Source organism: Lissotriton vulgaris, chromosome 4_1 (genome assembly GCF_964263255.1).
Source record: "Lissotriton vulgaris chromosome 4_1, aLisVul1.2, whole genome shotgun sequence".
Taxonomy (NCBI): Eukaryota; Metazoa; Chordata; class Amphibia; order Caudata; family Salamandridae; genus Lissotriton; species Lissotriton vulgaris.
This window is the reverse complement of record NC_141691.1, coordinates 2,092,125,130-2,092,144,129: the sequence shown is the minus strand read 5'-3', so window position 1 is coordinate 2,092,144,129 and position 19,000 is coordinate 2,092,125,130. Positions and strand designations below refer to the sequence as shown.

Genomic DNA, 19,000 nt, shown 5'->3' with positions numbered 1-19,000 from the left:
GGCGGGGTTGTGACGAGCCCAGCTCATCATTAGCACAGCTCCACTGCAACTCATGACGAGCTGGGCTAGTCACGAGCACAGCGGCACCGTGGACCCCTCCTGCCCCAACACCATGGGGGAATTACCCCCGCAGCGAAGGGGTTAATAGTGTAAATATATTTATATTTGTTTATATATTAGTTTTAAAAAACTTCTAAAAAGAGATGTGAATATTAATAATAAGAAACTGATCATATTTATCCTGGGTTAGAATTTAGTTTTTTCACTGTATGTGTAACTAATCTAGAGTTGACATGCCAGCCTATTGTAAAATACACTGGGCCCAGTGTCATCGTTTTCCAAAGCGGGACGGATTTGACCCTCCAGAGCTGTTGTACCTTTTCTCCCATCAATGCTGCATCGAGGTTGTGTTGGAGCAGCACATCAACAAACCAGAGTCCATGGGATTGGTGCCTACGGTGTGTAGGGAAGTGATATCTTCAAGGAAGCTTCACAGTGATTTTACGAAGGCTGGAGATGCTCTGGGATTCTTGGAGTCCTTTCAGGTTTTAAGAAGACACAGCATCATTGAATGTAGAATCCTGGCAGCAGCAGGCAAAGTATGGTGCCTATTTCTTCTGCAGAAGGGGTCCAGTTCTCGAGCAGTGGGGTTTCTTTGTCCTTGTCTTCTCTTGTCCATCAAATCTGAGGTTCAGGTCTCGAGGTGATGCCAAAAAACAGAATTTAGGGGTTTTGCAAGGGGAGACAGGTCAAACAAATATCCCATTTGACTTATTCACCAACAATTTCTACTTGCTTTGAAAGTGTGAAAACTCAATTAGTTACTTGCTTCATAATCTTTGTTATAGAAAAAGGGTACAGAATACATTATTTTGTATGGTAATTGCTTCCACATATTTAGTTTAAGGACAATATACATTTCCTTATGTATCCAAATCAGTGCGGATGATGCAATGCTCAGACTTTGAATAAGTATGTATACAACAACATAGAACAAGACACCTAGCAGATTCCAGGGTTACATAGGGTCTTATATCAATCAAACACAAGTTAACTTTCCCTTCGATGTCTTCAGGTGTCTTAAAAACAAAAGTCATCTAACTAAACTTCCTTAGAAGATGTGGAATCTTGAGACCTGCAATATGGCATCCTGTAAGCAATATGGGCAAGAATACTTAAGACAGAGTCAACAATGTATACAGGGCTGCTCGGTTAGTCAGACACTTTTGGTGGGGTAAACAATTCAGTACAGTTTTGTATTGTGTGGATAAAGTGGTCACACCTACACATACAAGAATATTACAATACAAACCCAACAATGCGAAAAAGGATGCTAGTTCCTTAGATGGCCCCATAGAGGTACATGGACTTCTGGGGAAAGCACACCTTTGCATTTTGTTGTGTATGAAATCTATGATACAGAGAAATAAAAACATTTCTCCAACTTTCTTCCTACCTGCAGGAGCAGTTATTTTTTCAGGAAAAGCCAGGTCTGACAATATTTTTAGATCTTATGTTGTATCAAACGTCATGGGTGCTTATGCTGTAGTGCCAAGGTTCCGTTAATGTTACACTCCCTTAATGCAAAGCAACTCAAAGCGCTATCTGCTCTGAAAAAAAGGTCACCTTTTAAATCCATTTTAACAATTTGCACCACTTTTCACTCATTTGCGCCATTGCAAATTCTTGATGAATCTGTGCCTTGGTTTGTTATCAGCTCTGCCGCGTTTTTGAACAAGGAAGTGAAATCTCACAATCAGAAAAAGTTTCATGTCTCTTCATGATTGACATGTGATTCTGCTCAATGCCTTCTGGGCAATGTTTATGTTGGGGAATCTCTGGAGCCAGTGCTTTGACATTTTTGGCAGTTCATGCATTGCAGCTGCCACAGTTTCCATGAATTGAGGTGTCACTGTGGTGTCACGGTTACTCTTTAGTATGCTCAGAATGCTAAGAATTGCCACCTCTGGGCAGAGATTGTTTTACACTTTCAGTTTGTGTTAAAGTTCACACCCCAGGGTCACCCACGCATATGAACAATGTGCATAGGATTGGTGCCCCCTATAGCTAAAGCCATGTTTTGTTGGGGAAGTCTCTTACACTATGTAAAGGTATAGGACTGCTCTTCTCTATTATATGGGTATACAAAGTGCCTATCACTAGGGCTTTTACAAAACTGTGCAAAAGTTGCAGCAAGGAAGGTTGGACTTGGATTAATAAAGATTACAAATAAGTCATCAGGTCCCTTCAGAGTACCTGGAGGTAGGTTACATGCTTATTAACAATGGGTGTTACAGCATTCTATAGTTCTATTTGTACTACTCATCTGTGGAATGCTGACCGGCTTACCCATACGCAGAGCAGGCTACACTCTGTATGGTTTTTAGTTAGAAAGGCATTTTATTTGTTTTCAGGCTACGTTGGAAATGTTTTGATAATCACCGCTGATCTGTTACCATGGTATGGGAAGCTGCGCCTGGTGGGGTGATAAGTGAGGGTATGTGCGAAATATATGTAAAAGTAATATACTGGATGAAGCACGCCCTGCCATACAATATAGGTCTAGGAACAAATGCTTTTTATTGTCATGTAGGTTAGAGGTGACTTGCAATATCCTTATAGTGTACAGCAGAGGAAATTTCGCTCCTTGCAAATACACAGTCTCACCATCACCTATCACACAAAACATTTATATCCTTTTTGTCTTTTATGAAAATGGCACAAAAAGAAACACAGAATCAGTATTGCATTAAGAACATCAAAACACAATTAGTGGTTCATGCTAAAAGATGTGGGGCAGATTTGAAAAATACTGTGTTAAAACATAGCTAGAGTCTATCATTTCAGAAATTACCTACAGCACAAGTAAACATAACAGTATTGCCATGACTGTCTAAAATCGGTTCCTGTTTTCCTGCTTGGAACCTCAGCTGTACTTTTGTTCCATGACCTGCCTTTCATCCTTGTTGCTTGCTCTAGCAGAGGGTATTGTCAAATCAGAACTCAACTGTAATAAACTGTTACAATACAGTGGTTGTGCAGGTTCTTTATTACAAGTGAATATTGGTGACACAAGTCGCCTGTAATAAGGAAGTTAGAAATGGCCTTTTATAAAAGTATTGCAGGCTCTCGTGTAGTATAACCTTACTACAAATAAAAATACAGGCAACTGTAAAGCACCAACCTGGCCATGAGGGCAATGGGATGCTTATTGTGTGTACATCAAAAAGATAGGAGAATTGTGATTCTCATATCACCATGACTAGAGAATCTGGATTTCATTAAAGACACGGAGGCTGACATTATGCATTATTCCTTTAATGCAGTCCAAGCAGCCATCACAATATTAAAAGGTTCCAGAATAAAACAATAGCAACACATGAAAGGCATGAACCATCAACAATATGCCTCTTTTAAATGTGGAGGAAAACAAGTTCATGAAACTTGAAACATCAAAACGATCTTCTGATGAGGAGGATGAAGGAGAAGGAAGATCGAAGGTAAATCAAAGGCCAGACGACACACAGGGAGCGTTACCTGAAAACAGAAAGAAGTAAATATCTCTTGAATGTAAAAATTATTGTCAAGCTTATCAAGCTAAAAGTAACAAGCGATTAAACGAGTACTGTTAATAAAAAGTACATTAATAAACAGTAACAAAAACAGCATTAAATCATTGTAAGACCACCAAGGGGTGGGATGGGGGGGATAATGTCAGCCTCCTTGTCTTTAATGAAATCCAGATTCTCCAGTCATGGTAATGTGAGAATCGCAATTTCATTAAAAGAACGGAGGCTACATTATGCATGTTGGTAACTTTGTAAAACAACATCAGACATATACACAATAGGCTCGCAATAATGACGTGCAAAGGTGGTAGCATCTGACCAGTCAGCAGCTTTGAGAATGTTGTCCAACTTACCTCCAGACCAGAGATATTTACTGGCCCAAGCCTTCCTCTAAGGGAGTGAGCTTGAAAAATGTCTTTAAGTCAATACCTAAACTCATAACAGTCTTAACCTATCTAGCAATAGAGGTCAAGGTGATGCCTTTGTGGGGTTTAACAAAGGAAATAAGTCATTGGGTGAAGAGCAAACATTCTGCGATCATACTCTCTCATGCAGTCCACAACACAAAGTTTTGGACATAAATCAAAACATGAATAAAAGATTGAATCAGACATAGTCCTTGTTCTTCTATAAATCTCAAATTTGACTCCAAACATGTTATAAGATCTATTCGTAATCTCCAGGGCTTTGACATGAAAGACCCTTCTGCATAAGATTAGGCGTAGTAGAGTAGCCAGCTTAATGGAAAGGTTTTTTGTTTCTATTGAGCAGTGGCCAAACTGTGGAACAGACTGGGAGACCAGACAAATTAGGGAGCTCCTTCCATTCAGAAAAAGTGTAAAATCCTGGCTGTTCCCCAAGACCTAGATGCCTGACCATGTCCTTGATACATCCTCCTGCCTTTTTTGAGCCGCCTAGTGCCAGGATGCCTGCAAGGTGATAGTGTGCTTTATAAGCTGAATAAATGAATAAATAAATATTAACAGGCCAGTTATTGAAAAGATCAAGGATTAGTTTGACATCCCAAACACTTTCATATTTAGGTTTAGGAGGTCTTCTTAAACTAATGTTTTTCATCACTGTACAAACAATGACATTTTTACCTACCGTTTTACCATTGAAAAGGACATGACCAGCAGGAATAGCCGATCTATAGCAATTGATAGTTCTATAGCTGAGGCCTATATCAAATTGTTTAACAAGGAAGTTAACTAAGTCAACAAGAGGTGCTTCCAAGGAATCCAGGTTCCTTTCCAGGCACCAACGTACCCAGATTCTCCATATGTTATATCTGTAGTAAGTGCCTTAGGCCCAAGACTCTCTGAGGAGAGTTGCAGCCGTCACCAAAGTCCTGAGATTTCATTGGATCTCCTGACACTCTCCAGGCAAGAAGGGTTAAACTCCTGTTCTGAATTAGGGGGTGAACTCCTCCGTCTACGTCTGCCAGAAGATTCTCTAGGGTAGGAATTAAGAAGGGGGTTGCAAGCTAGTTCTAGAGTGGTGGGGAACCATGCTTGGGATGCCCAAAAGGGAGTTATTAGGACAAGGAAGTACTGATCCTGTCTCACTATCTGAAGAATTCTCTGAAGCATGGCAAAGGGAGGGAATGAGTACACCTTGCCTCCTTTCCAAGATTGTGGTAAGGCGTTGACTGCTAGAGCACCCGGGTCGGGCATCCAGCTGAAGTTGTTCTCCAGTTGAAAGATTAGTCTGCTCGCAAATAAGTCTACCTATAGATCCTGTTTAGGGTACTGAACATGGAAACATTCAGTTTCCAATTGCTGTGATCAATCAGGAATCTTAAGTTCCAGTCTGCAGAGATGTTCAATTTCCCGGAAGGTATTCCGCTTTGAGAGCGATCTTGTGTTCCAGACAGAACATCCAAAGTTTCTTTGCTAGACTTGAGAGGTCTGCAGATTTGGTGCCTCCTAGACGATATATGTAGGCTACCGCTGACATGTTGTCTATCTTTAGAATGACTGACCTCCCTTAGAATGAGTGCAGTGTTTGAAGCTCATGAGGGCGTAAATCCCAGCTGTTAGTTCTAAATAATTTATGTGGTGAGATGATTCCTCTTGTAACCAGATACCACCAGTGTTCTGATTGAGAAGGCAAGCTCCCCAGCCATGAAGGCTTGCATATGATTCTAAAACAAACTCTAGTTTAAACCAAAGATTGCTTTTCCGTTCCACGTATCTAGGTCCTCGAGCCACCAAGCTAGTTCTGATTTGGCTTCTTGACCCAGATAGATCCGATCTCCGTTCCAGAGGCCCGATCTTAGGGCTCTCGCCTTTACCCTTTGTAAGGCCCAAATGTTGAGGGGACCGGGAAAAATGGATTTGATGGAGGCGGAGAGGAAACCCAAAAGTCTGGCTAGCTCTCTCAGAGGTAAGTCTTGCTGTTTCAGGACGTGTCTTATTTCCTTCCCGATATTGGTAATCTTTTTGGAAGGTAGTAAAAGGAGACATTTCAATGTCTCTACTGTGAAACCGTTGAACTCGAGAGACATGGAAGGGGACAGAATTGATTTTTCTTTGTTTATGGTGAATCCTAAACTTTATAGGAGATCGATCACCATCTTCAGCTCTTTGGCTAGTTGTGAAGGATATTGAGACATTATAAGAATGTCATCAAAGTAAATGATTAAACAAATGCCCCTTATTCTTAGAGATGAGGCAACAACTCTCAAGACCTTGATGAAGCACCAAGGGGCAGGGGAGAGTCTGAAGGGGAGAGTCTGAAATTGGTAAAGGTGATTTTTCCAGACACATTGAAGAAGGGGTTGGTGGGATTCGGCCATAGGAATGGTGAAGTAAGTGTCTTTTAGGTTCAGTTGGACTAGCCAGTCTCTCTTTAGAAGTAAATCCCTCAAGAGATGAATGCCCTCCATCTTGAAGTGTCTGTAAACCAAATATTTGTTTAGTTCTCTTAAGTTTATGACAGGTCGCCAACCTTTGTCCTTCTTTTTTACAAGAAAGAGTGTGCTTAAAAATCTTAAAGTTTCTAATGGGACCTCTATTATGGCTCCTTTCTGAAGCATAGAGGAGATCTCCTCCTCTATTATTTTTTGTTGCTCTGGAGAGAGAGGCATGTCTCTCAGAAAATAAGTTTGTAAAGTTATATGAGTCAAAATGATCACAAGCCCATTGTCAGTGTTTAAGAACCAAGGATCTTGAGTGATCAATCTCCAATTGTGAAGGCGTCCACTTCACCTTCCAGAAATCCGTCACACACCACCGCACCCTACAGATCCCCCGCCGTCGCTGGGGCAAAGTAACCAAGGAACTACTGGAAACACACCTCGCACTCAACCCACCGACCAGCCCCACCGGCCCCGAGGAGGGGGCCCGCACCCTCAGACTCTGGCTGGAAGACTGCGCCAACACCCTAGCACCAGTAAAACAAGCCACTGACAGAGATACCACCAGAGAGCCAGCTGGTTCACCCCGGAGCTCCTGGCCTCCAAGCGCACCTGCCGGAAACTTGAAAACATCTGGCTCATCGATAGAACACCCGCCAACCGCGCAGCCCACAAAGAAGCCATCCGCATCCATCACCACCTTATCAGGACCACCAAAAGAGCCTCGTTCAAAGACCGCCTCGACAACAACTCCCACAACAACAAAGAGCTCTTCAACATCGTGAAAGAACTTTCCAATCCTAACTCCGGCACCAACGACATCCCGCCATCACAAGCCCTGTGCGACACCCTCACCGCCTTCTTCCACTGCAAGATCACCGACATCCACAAGAGATTCAACCCCCGGTTGAACCCTACGGACCCCGCCACGACGAACTCCCCAAGCCCTACCAACCACGACCCTCTGACCACATGGACCGAAGACATAATCAAGACCATGAGCACCATCCACTCAGGCTCCCCATCTGATCCTCTTCCCCACCACATTGTCAACAAAGCCGACAGACTCATCGCACCCCACCTGCAGAACATCATCACCTCTCCTTCGAAACTGCTACCTTCCCTGAAAGCTGGAAACACGCCGAGATTAATGCCCCACTAAAGAAACCCAAGGCGGCCCATCTCCCTGCTTCCGTTCCCAGCGAAAGTCATCGAAAAGATCGTTAACACCCAGCTCACCCGCTACCTAGAAGACAACAGCATCCTGGACCCCTCCTAGTCAGGCTTCCACAACACCCACAGCACCGAGACCGCCCTCATCACCGCCACAGACGACATCAGACTCCTACTCGACAACGGCGAGACAGCAGCCCTCATCCTCCTGGACCTCCCTGCCGCCTTCGACACCGTCTGCCACCACACACTACGCACACACCTCTACGACGCAGGGATCCGAGACAAGGCCCTGGATTGGACCATCTCCTTTGTCTCCGGCAGAACCCAGAGAGTCCGCCTCCCCCGTTCCAATACGGAACCTCTAAAAACATCTGCGGCGTCCCGCAGGGATCCTCCCTCAGCCCGACACTGTTCAACGCCTACATGGCTCCCCTCGCTCGCATCGCCAGACTACACGACCTCAACATAATCTCTTATGCCAATGACACCCGGCTGATCCTCTCCCTCACCAAGGACCCCCTCACTGCCAAATCCAACCTGCACCAGGGTATGAAGGACGTCGCTGACTGGATGGAGACAAGCCGGCTCAAGCTGAACACGGACAAGACAGAGATCCTCATCCTTGGACCTAACCCCTCAGCGTGGGACGATTCCTGGTGGCCAGCTTCATTGGGATCCCCCCGGCACCAACCAACCAAGCACGCAACCTAGGAGTCATCTTCAACTCTAAGCTCAGCATGACCAACCAAGTCAACACAGTCTCCTCCTCCTGCTTTCACACCCTCTGTATGCTCCGCAAGATCTACAGATGGATCTCGGCGGACACACGAGAAACTGTCACCCATGCCCTCGTCAGCAGCCGACTCGACTACGGAAACGCCCTTTACGCTGAAGCCCCGTCCAAACTCATCAACAGACTCCAAAGAATCCAGAACGCCTCTGCACGCCTGATCCTAGATGTCCCACACCTGGACCACATCAACCCGCACTTGAGAGACCTGCACTGGCTCCCCGTTGACAAAAGAATCACATTCAAACTCATGATCCACGCACACAAAGCACTCCACAAGACCGGCCCAGCCTATCTCAACAACTGACTCTCTTTCTACGGACCCAACAGGAAACTCCGCTCTGCCGACCTGTCCCTGGCCGTCGTCCTGCGCATCCACAGAACCACTTCCGGGGGTAGATCCTCTCCCGCCGCGCCGCCAGGACCGGGAACACACTCCCCCTCCACCTAGGACAGACCGCAGACCTCCCGGCCTTCAGAAGACTGCTCAAGACCTGGCTTTTTGACCACTAGCTGCTGCTCCACCCCCCCCACCAGCGCCTTGAAACCCTGGCGGGTAAGTAGTACGCTTTACAAATTCCATGATTGATTGATTGATTGATTGATTGATTGAAGTATTTGAGTCTGTCACCCGCTTTTGGGAGAAAAGAAGGAAAAGGGGGAGGGGAGAGAGTTCTCACTTGCAGGGTTGTTTGAGATGGAAGGTTCCACAAGATCTAAATTCTCTGATGTATTGGCCTCTAATTCTCTGGGGGGTAGATTTGAGGCATGTTGTACTGCTGATACCCTCTTCCGAAACTACAGGATCTTGGTAATGGCCTTTGATTGAAGCGGCCAGAAGAGAGGCCCCATCCTCTGGCCCGCCCAAAAAGGTTAGGATTGAAAACTCTGCGCATATTTTGCTGTGCGATCCCCGAGGGCTTTTTGCGATCCCCGAGGGCTTTTATATCTATAGAGCCAACAGAAAAATGAAACGTGGGGAAGGATTAGCAATCATAGCAAAAGAGGAATTCAGGATCAAAAGTTCAGAAAAAGGAAGCAACCCGGATTGTGAAACTTTGACCTTTCAAATTAAGATTATGAACAACTACACGTTTAATGGCCTATTAATTTATAGACCGCCTAATGCCAAGACACCTCTAATTGAGCTTTTAAGTCCATTTTTAGAATCAAGTGTGACAGGCCCTGACTATACAATTTTAGGAGATTTTAATCTGCACTTGGAGAAAATTTCTGACCCCAAGGTAGTCTTACTTAAAGATGAAATGGCAAACTTTGATTTGGAACAAAAAGTACATCTAGATACCCATTGCGCTGGCCATACCTTAGATGGCATTTTCACCTCATATCAGAGCCTAAATAAAATTGATACGCTCATGGTCCCATGGTCACATCACAAGATGGTCTGCTTCTCATTGGAAATCACAGAAGATACGGGGAGACCCGTTGAAACTATAAAGAAAACCACATATCCTGACTGGTCTAAAGTTAATCCCCAGGCTTTCATTGACAATCTCTGCTCATCATATCCAACTCTCGATGTAGACAGCAACAAAGCCTGTAAACAATTTAATGAGTGGCTGGATGCTGCAGTTCAACTCACAGTTCCACAAAAGAGAGTCACCTTCAAAAGAAAGACTCCCTCACAACCATGGTTCTCAGAAGCTCTGAAGGCACAAAAACAGACGTGCAGAAGAGCAGAGAAAAAGTGGAGAACCAACTATGACACCCAGCTAAAAAAAGAATATAAAGCAGTTCTAACTAGCTATAAAAAATTAATAACAATGGAAAAAAGCAAATACTTTGTTCAGAAAATTAACGAGTCAAAAAACTCTAGTAAAGCTCTCTTTGCTACTGTAAAAAAACTATCAAAAATTGAAAACAGTAGCTCAGAAGAAATGTCGTCAGACTTTTGCAATACACTAGGTGAATTCTTTGTGAACAAAGTATCCTCAGTCTATGACTCTTTTAAAAGCCATAACACAGATATGGCAGATCAGGCTATCTTACACCCAATAAATTTAGTGGAACAATCAGTCCAACCCATATTGTTCCACTTTACTCCTCTGACAGCAGAACAAATCCAGAAGGAGTTGCTCACCACTAACTCAGGCAGCCCAACTGACCCTTGCCCACCCAAAGTAATGCAAATTTGCTCGGAACAGCTGAGCCTGGTACTAGAAAAATTATTTGCTCAAATTCTTGGAACTAATACCTTTCCAGATGACTGGAAAAGGATATCGATTAGACCTCTACTGAAAAAATCAAATCTGGATTGTGAAAAACCAAGCAATTATAGACAAATAGCTAGGATCCCTTTCGCCGCGAACATTTTAGAGAAACTTTTAAACAAACAGTTATCCCGTTACCTGATGGATGGTAACTGGCTAGACCATTCTCAGTTCGGTTTCCGTGAGGGACACGGAACAGAAACTGCTTTAATCACAGCTGTGGAAGAACTTAGGAAAGTGCTGGATAATGGAGCGAAGGATGCCTTGGTGTTACTCGAACTATTGGCGGCCTTCGACACGGTCAGCCACGAGATTCTCCTAACTCGTTTAAGACCAGCAGAAATACATGATTCAGCATGTACCCTCATTGTTTCTTACTTAGTAAACAGAACCTTCTCAGAAGAAGTAGGAGGAGCAAAATCTAAATCTTTTAACTCACCATGCCGAGTCCCGCAGGGGTCCTCACTGAGCCCCACCCTTTTTAACTTATACGTGGCCCCTCTTGCAGAAATTATAAGGGACTGTGGATTCACCCCAATATCTTACGCTGACAATACCCAAATCGTGGTGTCTATCAGCAAGGATGTGGAAGACACAGCAGAAAAATTCCAACTATGCATGACACAGGTTAGCCAATGGATGGAAAAGAATTGTCTAAACCTTAACGGGGACAAGAGTGAGGTGATGATACTAGGGGGTGACACAAACATCTGGTCCCCCGCTTGGTGGCCTAATGATTTGGGTAGATGCCCAGATTCATCAGAAAAAGTGAAGAATCTGGGCATTACTCTAGACACCAATCTTTCTTTTGACGCCCAAGCCAGCAAGCTAGCATCAACACTCTGGTACATCTTAAAAATGATAAAAAAAGATATTACCTTACCTACCACAGGATTCGCGTAAGACAGTAGTGACAGCTTTAGCCTTGTCAAGACTGGACTACGGGAATGGCCTATATGCCGGAGCTAGGACAAAAATCATAGCCAAATTACAACGCCTGCAGAACGCAGCAGCCAGGCTAGTTCTAGGCATACCCAAGTTTGAGCCAATCAGTCACAAATTAAAAACCCTGCATTGGCTGCCAATTGCAAAAAGGGTGCAATTTAAATCACTGTGCCTGGCCTACAAGGCACTTCAGGGAACAGGATCACAATTCTTGAAGTCACATTTAAAACAATATGAACCAACCAGACTTCTTAGATCCGGCCAACTGAAGCTCATTAGGGTTCCCAAATTTAGACGAGCCAGTTGGGGTGGAAGAAGCTTCCTGGTACATGCAGCACGAACCTGGAATCAGCTGCCTTTTGCTATAAAAATCAGCCCATCCTTGGAATCCTGTAGAAAGGAAGTAAAAACCTGGTTGTTTTCTGCACAGCTCTAGATAACATTCTTGAGAGACTAGCATCTGTCATAGCGCCAAGACGCCTTCGGGCATTCGCGCGCTTTACAAGTGGACAAATCAAATCTGTGCCTTGTCCAGCGCAAAAACAGTAGTTGATGGACAGAATGCAGAACAATGTCATACATTCACCCCAGTACAGAGATCTGGGCCTAAATCCATCGTTTTTTTGCTCACCACACCACCCCAGTTCAGACATGGCCATATGCAAATCAGCCTTGACCCTGTGCCTCATGGGAAAAGTCCAGCCCGAACTGCCAAGCCATGTCTTCCCTGGACCGGAATCAAGCGTCCTAGGACCGCTTTCTGGCTATCAGCCATCTTCAGCCAGGATAGCTTGACTCCAGTGGTGTGGAGAGCACGGTACTCACATCTGAGCTTACCCATCCCACTCTGGGTGACAAATGCAAAAACAACAGTTGCTGGACAGAATGCAGAACTATGTCATACATGCACCCCAGTACAGACATGGGCATATGCAAATCAGCCTTGACACGGTGCCTCATGGGAACAGTCCTGCCCGAAGTGCCAAGCCATGTCTTCCCTGGACCGAAATCAAGCATCCTAGGACCGGTTTCTGGGTATCAGCCATCATCAGCCAGGATAGCTTGACTCCAGTGGCCTGGAGAGAATGGGACTCATGTCTGAGCATACCCGTCCCACTCGGGGTGACAAATGCAAAAACAACAGTTGATGGACAGAATGCAGAACTATGTCATACATGCACCCCAGTATAGGGATCTGGGCCTAAATCCATTGTCTTTTTGCTCACCACTCCACCCCAGTTCAAACATGGCCATGTGCAAATCAGCCTTGACCTTGTGTCTCATGGGAACAGTCCAGCCCGAACCGCCAAGCCATGTCTTCCCTGGACCGGAATCAAGCATTCTAGGACCGGTTTCTGGCTGTCAGCCATCTTCAGCCAAGATAGCTTGACTCCAGTGGTGTGGAGAGCACAGGACTCACGACTGAGCACACCCGTCCCACTCGGGGTTGTGAGAAGTTGGCCTGGTATATGATGCTCACTAGTTCTAGTGATCACCTTGTACCATGCCAAGCAACCCTTATGATGATTGGTTGTAAGTCAACCTTATAGACCAGCTATCCTAGTGGTAGCGTGGACAAAGCAGTCTTAGGCTAAACTCTGAAAGGCATGTGAAGCAAGCTGTTTTACCATATACAACCCCCTTGAATGCCAAATGAAAGGACACCACACAGATATATAGATATATATTGAAAATATATATATATTTATTAACTACAAATATCCCCTATACTCTTTATGAGCACAGAAGCACAAGCTTTAAAACAAAACACAGTTGAAATACACAAAAGTTGCACAATATGGATGAGGGCGGGTGTCCACTCAAACCATATATTAAGAAAGTGGTATAAGAGATACCAATCAAAAAGGAAGTAGGCCTAGGGCCTTGGGAATCGCTGGAGATGATCGGGACTAGCAGTGACTAAGTCGGGAAAGGCCTGCGGGACTCGGGTGCAGTGTTTAAAGTGCACGCATTCACCAATGCATTGTCTATGGTGCGTAAAAGTTACAAAGTTAGTGTTTTAAGAACCTTCTGAGTGACCTATAAGGATGAAACTTTAGACACAGACACTAGAGGTGTATAACAGTGTGGGAACACCGGCGTTGCAGAGTTACCTCACCCACAGGAAGCGGGTGCACAGGTGCGAAGTAGTGTCGGGTTTCGTCACGCAGGTCGATGGTGCTTGGAGCTGAAGATGCTGCAGACGGCTCGATGTGAAGAGTTCCGGTGGATCCAAGGGTGGATCTGAAGTGGTGAAGACCTGAAAGCAGAGGGGACAATGTTCAAAGTCACTAGCCAGTGACTACCGTGAAACCAGATTGGAACCAGGCGATGTCGGGTGCAAACAGGTGATGAGGTGTAGCTTCTCTCAGCAGCCATGTGGACACGAAGAGGTCGAGGACGTCCAGGAGTCGATCACAAGCTGTCCCACAAAGGCTCTAGCTGATGGCGGTGTTGGCAACTTGATCAGAGCAAACAGGCCTTGGCTAATGCAAGCCACGCAGGAAGTGAAAAAGGCTTATCACTCGGACCAGCAAGGTCAGAGCGGGTGCTCCCTTTTACAGGAGCGAGGGCAAGTCTGGAGCAACCAGACCCGCAGTGTAGATTGTAGGTTTCCTCACCAAGATGGCCGCTGACCACGTGGCAAGTGGCCTGGATGGCTCGTCGTGTGGCACGATGCAAAAGGGCCCCACGCAGATCGGGGAGAGGCTGGGGGACTGATCTTCGGTGCAAGGGCTGCCCGGTTGTGGCGCTTCTCAATCCCTAAAGCACAGCGTCGAGGGTGCCTCGGGTGCTGCGTAGTCAGCTTTTCAGGGGTCTTCCGAGATGTCCGGTCCCACGTCTCTCGGTGCCTCCATGGGTCCCTTCTTTACAAGGACTGTGGATCGGGCAGTGAGAAGTCTGGGAGTCTGGGTCTCGTCAAGCTCTGGGCTCGGGCTCTGGCGGGAGGCGGTGGCAAAGCAGACGTTGAGTTGCTGGATGGTGCCTGTGTTCACAGGGTGGCCACTCCTAGGCCACACGGGAGATGCTCTTCAGTCTTCTGTGCAGCAGAATGTCGAAGTCCGGCATCTTCTTAGTTTTAAGTTGATTTCAGGATGATTTGAGGTGCTATGGCACTGCTCCCACTCTTATTCCCAATCTGAGGGGTGTATCACCTGCTAGGTCCCTCCTCTGGGTGGGACCAGGAAGGGGGGCGGTTACACCCCCTTTCCTTTGTCCAGCTCCTCGCCAGGCCTGGGTCTGGAAAGTCCCAGGACCGGTTTGGACTGGCTTATGCACGGGGACACCTTGTGTGCCCCGGGCATGTCTGATTCTATTCAGCCCTGTCCTACCCAATACACAAAATCCTGTCTGGGGTGGTGCTCGCACCTCCCAAGGCAGGAAACCCTTTGTCCAAGCCTCCCTCGCTGGAAGGACTCCCAGCAGCAGGAGGTCAGACTTGTGTCTGTGGTGGCAGCATCCATTTTGTGATGCTGAGGCTCTGGTTAACTTTAACTGGGGTTAAGGCTATGTACATGGCGTGTCCCTCTAGAAGGGTGGAATGCTATCCCCGTCAACAGAACTGTCGAGGGGATAGTATTCCAAATCGTATGACACCTTACTCGATATGTTTTGATAAAGCCAAACCAAAGTTAGCATATAACCGCGAGGATTATAATGCACTTAAGAGTATATGGTATGGCAATATCCCGGAACAGCTAAGGGAGTTGTTCCCGACAGCTGCAGACAGGCTCAGCTCATGCTAGAGCACCATCTCACATAAAACCACGCACTCTGCCTCCAGGATTGTTAAGGCCTGCCATAGGAGTGACTTATAGGTTACTATGTGTCCAGATAGGGTTAGATATAGGGATACTATATCTAAGTAAGAGGTGATTACACCAACTTACCCCAGCTGAGTGATCAGCCAGTTGTGTCAAATATGGAGGCCAGGCCAGGGGTGGCACAATACATCCTGCAGCCCCTGGTAGGCCTTAGCTACACCTATGCCCTGGGTGCCTATGGTACACTTTACAGGGGCCTATAAGGTGAACCAGTTCCAATTGTGTATGCACCTAAGGTACATGGAGTCCATTTTAAGGAGAGAGCAATTAGCCTGGGGCCCTGAATAGCAGGATCCCAGGCCAACTAAGTCACAAACCAGCTAAACACCAGGCAAAAAGTTTGGGGGTAACCATAGTCAGATATCCACCTTCCTACAGGGGTGACAAATGCAAAAACAACAGTTGATGGACAGAATGCAGCACATTGCCATACATTCACCCCAGTACAGAGATCTGGGCCTAAATCCATTGTTTTTCTGCTCACCACACCACCCCAGTTCAGACATGGCCATATGCAAATCAGCCTTGACCCTGTGCCTCGTGGGAAAAGTCCAGCCCGAATTTCCAAGCCTTGTCTTCCCTGGACCGGAATCAAGCATCTTAGGACCAGTTTGTGCTTTCAGCACTCATCAGCCAGGATAGATTGATTCCTGATGGTATTGGCACCCTTTCAGGGATTTTTCCATCCCTTTTCTTGGATTACGACCAAGTTTGAATAGGAATTTAATGAGTTAAGGGTCCAAATTGGGGGTATAGCAGCTTTTATCCTGAGTAGAGGTCAGCCCTAAGGATATTATGAGTGTCCCTTTCTAAGAGATTTCCTATCCATTTTTTTAATAATGTTGCAATGTGGTCTTGAGAGAACCACTCGGAACTTCTTGGGTGTTTCAGATTTAATGGGGAAAACATTTCTTCCCATAAGGGGTTGAGGATAATGTCCTTAGAGGATGATGGGAGTTCCTCTTATGGATTGTAAAATTCTTGATCATCTTCATCAGGATTAAGGACATACCCATCAGGTGTGCTGAGGATTCTATATCATTAGATTAGTTATCTCCCATAGTGTAAAGAGCATTATGATATTTTGTGCCGGTAGGGACACCCAGATGTTTCATGCCGCTAAGGACACCCAGATAAGTCGTGCTGCTAGGGATACTTTGGGAGTTTGAGGTGTGAGAACCTCTATTAGAAGTTGAGGTGTTAAGACGTCCCTGAATTGATGAGGTGCTTGGACCTCCTAAATTGCTCTTATTAATGTTTGTACTTTTACCTCTTAATTCAGTGATCTTGTCAGAGTAGGGGTTTGGAATTTTTGAGATTTCATCCTCATCAGGACCTTTTAGAGGACCAGATCTGACTTAAGGTCTCAAACATGCAGGACCTCAATTCCATATTAAGGATTTTTTGCAGGGCTTCGTTGTCTATGTTAGAAGTAGGGGCAGAAGCCTTGTCTGAGGCATGGTATATAGGAAATTTTAACTTGTAAAAAGTGGTAAATCCCTTTAATGAAAGATAATTTGGGAGGATTTCCCTTAATAATAGTGACAAGGTTTATAGATGAAGGAATGTCAAGAGAATAATTCCTCTCTTATTATAATTAATTTTGTTATAGAATGTTGAAAAGGCCAGTTAAATGAGGATTTCCTGCTAAAACCCCTCTTTTTTCTGAATAACTTTGTAAAACAATAACTACTTGTGGATGAAATCCGCAATAATAAAAGGTAGCGATGCAGAGCCTTTTTGGAGTGCGCGGCCTAAATGGGTGGAAAGAGGTAAAAAACGGGAGTTAAACGAAGACATTAGGTAAGTTCATTATGGCATGAGGAAGTAGAACAAGGATGAAATTGAAGAATAATCGTTTACACGAAAAACAAAATATTAAGGTTCGATTAAACATCCAAACATCTTTAAATATATTCAAACATTAGAAATAGGTCATAAGCTGAAAGAAAAGGCAGGTTAATCTGGTCAGTCATGCAAGGATGGGTCTAGGGAAGGAGTGTAGGGAGATCTCAGTAAACTGGAGATCGGTATAGAGGCAGTAGGAAGGGGGGATGAGGTTAAGCCACACACAAGGGAACTTCAAAATAGAAATAAAAATAAATAATGGTAATGAAGGAAAATGAACTTATGTGCTTGGAGCCGCATTTAAAAGAGGCAGATTGTTAATGGCTCATGCCTTTCATGTGTTGCTATTGTTCTATTCTGGAACCTTTTAATATTGTGAGGTTTGCGGCTGCTTGGACTGCATTAAAGGAATAATGCATAATGTAGCCTCCGTTCTAGTAATGAAATCAGACACTGCACAATCTTTAAAAGGCATCTCCATCTTGTAATCCAAAGGGAGCCAAACCTTTGAACAAGGGTTTACACTCCTGGCTCCTCTTAAGCTCTTGAAGGCCTCCAAAAGAAGACAACCACCAGTCGGCTGAGCCCTAGAAAGGTCAGGGGACAGGCCCTAAACCGTCTGTCAACTTGCACATTCAAGGGAGAGAGAAGAAGCACTTGGAAGGTTGCTGCCTGAACAGCACAAGGGCGGATCTCCCTGCCCCATGCTACCCTTTTGTCTTCACACTTCTATGAGTGCCAATTACTTTAATAGATTTCCTGAGTACATGGCTCTTTCTAGCTTACAGAAGGAGTCCATCACCTAGAATTCGCCCAGACTATGCCCACTTTTACTACTGGAAGTGAATGGCATTAGATGTCTAAAAAGTGACAATGAGGTAATAGGAGCCTTGCCCTGCTTCCGTTGTTTAAGCTAGGAAGAGAGTATGGCACAGATTTGCAGAGAGGATGTGGCATAAAGGCTGGGTCAGTCGACTTCAAAGCTGGAGGACCAGGTTTGAGTCTCAGCAGGGACGATCATCAATCTGTGCTTCTGGGAAAATCACTTAGGGTCAGATGTACGACCATGTTTTGGAGTCACAAAGGGAAATAGGGCTGTTTGCAACTGCAAAAAAGAGTGGTGGTATGTACAAACTCTATTTTGTGAGTCACTATTAGAAAGGGGCTTGTTAAGGGCGTCCCTTCATAATACAGAGTAAGAATGGTATGTACCATTGAATTGCAACCTTATTTGTGAGTGCAAAACTCTCGCAGATTCCCGAGAAATTCAAGTAGGCGGAAAGCCACTTGCACAAGGGAAGAGGTACCTAGGGGTTCTGTTTCCCTTTGTGAATGGGTGAGAAAATATTTTTTAAGAACAGGCAGTGTTCCCAGGGACTACTGCCTGTCCTACAAAATAAAAATAGAAGTTTGCCTTGACCGAGACTGCAGATTGGTAACTGCTTTAATTTATTTAATTCACCTCGCGCTGTTGTTTATTTATTTAACTGGACTCGCGCTGTGAATTAATTATTTATTTCGACTCGCGCTGTGATTTAATTATTTATTTTGAGTCGCGCTGGGATTTAAATAATTACTTTGACTCGCGCTGGGATTTATTTATTTAATTGTAGGTCGCGCTAGGAACTGATTTGTGCCCCCGGTGCCGTGGTGCATCTGCTGCCCCTGCCTTACTCTCCCTTTGACCCTCCATCTTGTTGACTTGTTCCCTGGCCCGCCCCTCCTCCCTGCTACCGCCTCCCAGCTGCTGCCCCTCC

At 45.1% G+C, this 19,000-nt stretch overlaps 1 long non-coding RNA gene across 1 annotated transcript in view; it reads right to left on the bottom strand.

Moving 5' to 3' along the window:
• Nucleotides 1-3,302: 3,302 nt before the first annotated feature.
• LOC147725105 (uncharacterized) overlaps nucleotides 3,303-19,000 on the bottom strand; it is a 149,713-nt gene continuing 134,015 nt past the window's right edge. Inside the window, exon 3 of the long non-coding RNA XR_015310126.1 lies at nucleotides 3,303-3,537. This is a non-coding gene — a long non-coding RNA (uncharacterized LOC147725105). The remainder of the gene's footprint in view (nucleotides 3,538-19,000) is intronic.